Genomic DNA, 6235 nt, shown 5'->3' with positions numbered 1-6235 from the left:
ACTACATTATATCCAGTAGAATGTCTTAATAAAAGACTGTCCCTCTACAGTGAAGGGACTATTGCCTGTTGCCTGTCCTGACCATCATGACTCTGTGAGATGGTGTACTGTATATGCTGGTGTTCGTCACACTGGTCTATATTACTCCAGAGTGTTATTCTAATATCACTGGGTACTGGACTCTGAATTCTGGATGCAGAATACAAAGGGAATTACGCTGCTGAGAATGCTTCTTGGGAATCTCCTCCCACCTGCTGTGTTTTCCCACCTGGTTTGTATACAATTACATGCCCCCCCCCCCCCCCCCAGGCAATCAACCCCAAAAGCCTGTGCTCCAAGCTGTTCCCTTCCGTTTTCTCTTTCCCATGAATACGACTTCTTTTTGTCTGCCCCCTTTTGTTTTCCTGTGCCTCCCCCCTACCGAAAACCGGAAAGGTCTCTGATAAAGTCTGGCTCCTCTGTCCCAGCTTCCCAGATTCTGTTCCGGAGCTGAGCTTATTCCTTCCCAAACATTACAGTATGTTTTAGAAGGTTGTCATCGGTGCCGATGCTGTATCAGACATACCCTCCCCGTGGGGTTCCACGGAGAAGCCGTATCGGAACACCTGCAACAGACTTCCTGTTAACCACAGCAGCATGATTATAAAATATAAAAACATTTTTATATAAATTACACCATTAAAAATTGAAGGTCTAATTGGAAGCCTACATTTTAAAGACAACCAGAATTCAGGTATGAAATGTGATTGTTCAGCCTTTTTTCTAAACACACAATTGAAAATTATAGAAGTTAAGTCAAGACAAGACACGATAAGATAAGATCTGAAATATCTTTATACCCATTTCCTGTACCTTTCCTCACATACTTTGGGAAAATCCTGTGGTGTGTTTATTTATTTTGGAATATACAGTAACACTGCTTACAGACATCCAGTGGAAGCTAATTAGCTCCTTATATTATCTGGAAGGCAGTTGGACATGTGCTGTATATATATTCAAACAAGGTTGCCTAGATTATGGTAATTTTCAGAATTTGCTAGATTTTTGCTTTCGCATAAATTCTATAATTCAGAATTAACATGTTTCATTTTCACAAATCTAAATCCAAAACCAAGTTTAGTGAATTAAGGGTTTATGAACGGTACTATACAAACATCAAGAAACATGGAATATATAAGTATTCAAGCATTGTTGATTATTAACCTTCACAGTTAAAACATAATAATAAAATCACAGCTGGATTCAATCAATTATGTAGGGGCTGGGTCGCAGAAAAGTTTACTGCATGCAAGTGACATTTTTATACCAACCGGGCAAGGGCACTATACTCTTAATAAATGACACAACTCATTGATCTATTCTGATTAATATTGACTTTCATAATGAAGGAATAAATGTTTATTATTATTTTGTCATGTTTCATAGTAGTTATATCAAATAATGTAATAACACTAACCACCAGTATAACACTCATAACTTGTAAAATGCAATTAACTCAAACATGCATAATATATTTTTCTGTGCACTTTATGTCATAGACAACAAGTAGACAATTTAGATTATTTTTATTGCACATTGACCTGGTGAAACAACCAGGCGGAAGGTCAGAGGAATTTCACAGAATGCTATTATAATTACATACTTTTTCTCTATATCACTCACAAAGCTCTCTATAGGATATCTACGCTTGTCGTTGAGTATTTAGTCAAGCGTCAGCTCTGGTACAACTTAATTGCCAATAACCAGATGGCTTGCTGCAATTAAGAAAATAATTCAGGCCAAGCACAGTTGCATGCATCTTCACAAGTATTAATATCTTCAGCAGAAAAGACTGCCCTTGTGCAGGATACAACTGTGCTGTTAACTTGAAATTCAGTATTCCATGGATATTCATTCTACAATCATTACTACGTCTCCTGTCTATAATTTTGTTTCTTGTTAAAATGTGAAATGTTTATAAAACAAGTATAATGTTATAGCAGTGCATCACCGCCGAAGAGTTCTTTAAAATGGTCTAGCACCATTATACAGTTACAATGCTCAAACAAATCCATGAATGCAGAAGATAGCATGCTTCTTATTATTTTACAAAGATAATGAATTGATGATTATGATGGTAATTATATTATTTACATAATAACTGTCTTGTATGAATAATTTATTACTGGCAATTGCTGTTTTGAAAATTTTGAATGCAGTCGAAATTGATTTTAACAATGTAGTTTGTTTTGCAAAAAATGGGTTATCTACTCTTTCATGAAGAATACTTTAATAGATGAATCTGTTAATTCACGAGTATTACAAACAGTTTTAAATAGCTACCAACTTACTAATTCTGTACAAGTCTTGCACTGTAATATTTGACAAAGATAAACTTTTGCAGGTTTAGCAGAACAATAGTATAAATAGTGCAAAGAGTATTAAACCTAAGAGACACTGTCCTCTCTTTGAACTTTTAATCATTTTTACAATAGCTTAAACTCTCTCTATGACAGCATAATATAAACCACTGGTTAATTTTTCTTTGGGTCTAATTATTTTTGTAGATTTTTTGTGTATCATGTCCTTAAAAATCTCCCCCAAAGTCCCCTATAATTAATATGGTGCAGTGTGATATCCGATGCCCGTCTCTGATTGGGTTGAGTGCTTCTCATTTAAGCTGAAAGCCTCAAGGCATCAAATTTGATTGGCAAGCCTGTGGGTTTCTATGCATTTTGTTGGCCAGGCTTGTGCACAGGGAATCCTGGGAAATGCCACTGTCACTTAGTTGTTGAAGCATCTGTCTAGAAACAGGAGATCTGGGTTCACAGCAGTGCCAGTTCTCTTCTTTTTGGGGGCACTATGTTTGGGTGATGGGCTCAAATCCCACGGCTAGCAGAGTAAGGCTACATGCTTATTTAATGATATACATAACATTCCTTTCTATTTGTTCGTGTACTGTTATATAATATTTTTTAATAACTTTTATCACGTTATAATTTAATGTAGTTTTCAAGTTCTGTGGTTACTTTCCCTGGAATCAAGGTTTAGCCAATTCCATGTGAGCTGCCATGAGAGTAATTTCTGCAGCTATTGAAAGCCAATTTGACGAAGACTGGCCAGTGACTTAGAGATTCAAAAAGCGGTCATTCTGTTCTCTTGCTAAGACACTCAATCGCCTGATCTTAGCTGAAATATATATATATATATTAACACGGCCAAAATTTAAAAACTGTGAAGTTATGTCACACAAGTAGAAAAAAACAGGGAATTAGTTATATAAATCATATATGAAATACTTAACATTAATTGAATTCCTAGCCATGTTAGAGAGAGACAGGTTCTCTTTGGACAGAATTTGGTGGAAATAAAAACAGCTACTCCCATTACTCAGTGACAAAAATGTCACTTATGAACATGTTCCGTGGTGGTGGGAACAAAAATCTCAAGCTGTGAGATCCTCCCCCAACAACAGCCGCTAGGATGAACAACACAGACGCGCCTCGCACGATGTGCTGCTTCACACACTCCCGGCAAAGTCACTCACAGAGACTCGCTGAACAGGAAATAGAACATGCAACAGTAAGAATAATATTCTTGAAAGTGGAAGCTGATAGTGGAGAAAACTCAATAGTGAATAGAAAATTGCTATCAAACGATAATTCTGTCACAAGTGATAGACTCTGCGTAACAATGTAAAACCCGATAAACCTCTGTTCACTGCTTTGGCTTTGATTCTGAATATCTGGCTGCTCACTTGCAATTTTACATATGAATTTAGTAATACTGTGCTGGAGTTCCTAACCTGGGGTATACATTTAAGGGGGAAATTTAGTATTTCCTACAATTAAGTAAGAAATGCCAGAGTATTAGTATTAGTACTTATGACGTCCCTGTGACCAAGAGGAATCACATTTATTTCCCTATCATGATTCTAAGAAAGAGTCCGTAAGTTTCACTTCACTTTTATGTAAGACCTACCTTAGCACCTGTTTTCGCTAACTGAAAGAAATCTGAAGAGGATTTGCACTTTTATGTAATAGGAGAAAAACCAAAATAGGATATAGCACTTGTTTATACAGCCAATTATAAATATGCTGTCAGGGTCAGCGCCCGTCCAATCCTGCCCTCCATGTCTCCTCCCCGTTTGGCCAGCAGGTGTCGCTGGCCATCCTGTTCTCCTCCTTATTTCTTGCTCTTCAGCCCCAGTGTGCCCAAGTCCCTAGTGTGTTTTCCTTGTTCCTCAGACTGCCGCAGTGGTCAGTGGGCTGAGTGTGTGGCTCAGATGCTTTTCTCTTGAGTCATGGGTTTGAGGCTGACTTGAGAGCAGTCTCACCTGTATTTTGGATTTTTGTTCTCTTGTGTTTATTTCATGTTTTCTTATTCTAGAGTTTCCCCAGGTTTATTGTGATTATTTCTGTGTTCTTGTTTCTATGATTTCCTGGTTGTGTTTCCACTAGTGCTAGCTGTAAATTTTTAGTCTTTAGTGTGTGTTCATTTTCTTTTGCCAGTGTGATATTACTGACTGATTACTGATTATCTATTTACTATACTTTTTTATCGTTATTTAGGCTATTCCTTATAAGATAAGGCCATAGGTCTAGGCTAATTTTTGTAGGCTGTGCATTTATCATATAATTTCTGTTTTTACTGTATTTCATAGTTATTGTAGGTTTTATTTGATATGATTTGGTTGGTTAGTTTTTCGTCTTGGAACGCTGAAACATTTTTTCCCATATGAATTAATGGTAATTGCTTCTTCACTTTATGCCATTTTAGCGTACGAAAGGTTTACTTTTGTAAGGAATGCTCTGCTTTCCGAAATAGGGAAACCTGTATAACCTGGCCTACAGGATTTTGGTGTTATGCAAGTCATTTAGAGCATTCACTGGGCTCACCTTGTATCTGTCCATCCATCCATCCATCCATCTATCCATCCACCCACCCCCTAATCATCCATATTGCTTATCCAGTAACCTTACCTGTACCTAATTGGTGAATATTCTTTCCACATTTAGCCCACGTTCCATACTCACAGTCTCAATGCTTATTACTTTATTTTCTGTGATGTCAGCATCACCATTAGTCACATCTCAACTTATACATCTTCCTCCGCACCTTCCCTCACTCTCCCTTCAGCCGGCACAGATGGGTTGGGACTAGGCCCACCATCACAGCCCTAGATTAGCTGTCCGCTGCCCGCTGCCTGCTATCCTTGAGATTGCCATGTGTCATTTTGGGTCCCCCCCAAATCGAGAAGCGGGGTCTGTATTTCTGCACCACGCTTATGGACCAATCAGCCCTGACAGCCTCTGACTGACTCATTTTAAACTGGCATGAGAGGTAAAGCATAAACACTGCAAAACTTTTCTTCTGAAGCACATATTCCTCTTTCATGCCCTAGTCCTGTTGAACAGCTTGGTTCAGTCATCAATCTTTTTATGAGTCAAGGCAATAAAGTGCAGTATTCATTACAGTAACCCCTTCATATGTGCTTGGGTTACGTTCCAAAGATCCCCACAAATGTGAAAATTTGTGAATAATATTTGGGTTCCCCTAACTTCAACCCGTAGCAGTTTGCTAGCCTGAACGAACGTAAAAAGTCATTTGCCACGTCCAGCCCATCCTGCCTGTCTGATCCCTGCATTTCCTCTCAGGAGTGGCTCTCAGCTAGTCACACCTGGGCTTTGTTAGTCTTACCTCTCGTTCCTGCCGTCCTGTTAGTCACTCACAGCCGGCTTGTGTCTGCTCCTTCGTTAGTCATGTATATTGTGCTCCCTGTTCGGCCATTGTTGACACTGTCCTCATTTGTAAACCCGGTTTGTGTCCCTTAATAAAGTCCACTACGAAGGGATTTTACATTACAGCCTGCTATTGGGTCGTGTCTTGTGTCCACGTCATGACATTATTACTAATTTCTAAGCTGTACTATACTGTACACTTTTCATGTCAAATCGCCTTGTCATTTCTTATCTAGACCTTTATATATACTGTAATATACAAACCATCTAAGTTGTGGCCCTATATTTAAAAAAGTCACTGCTCTGCCCGCTGGGAGCACTGTGCTTTGTACCCTACACATTTGGATTGAGGTAAATCGAGGTAAAAAATTGAAATGATTGGATGTGGCTTGTCGTTGAGGAGGGAATGCATCGCGAGGTCTTATCCCAGGCCAGTGGGCACACCACTGTCAACATCATGGCACTCAGCAGTTTCCGGCACATTCCCGCTTGGCCATCAGCCTTCCCAGCTGCCC

Source organism: Paramormyrops kingsleyae, chromosome 20, assembly GCF_048594095.1.
Source record: "Paramormyrops kingsleyae isolate MSU_618 chromosome 20, PKINGS_0.4, whole genome shotgun sequence".
Taxonomy (NCBI): Eukaryota; Metazoa; Chordata; class Actinopteri; order Osteoglossiformes; family Mormyridae; genus Paramormyrops; species Paramormyrops kingsleyae.
This window is presented reverse-complemented; position numbering follows the sequence as displayed.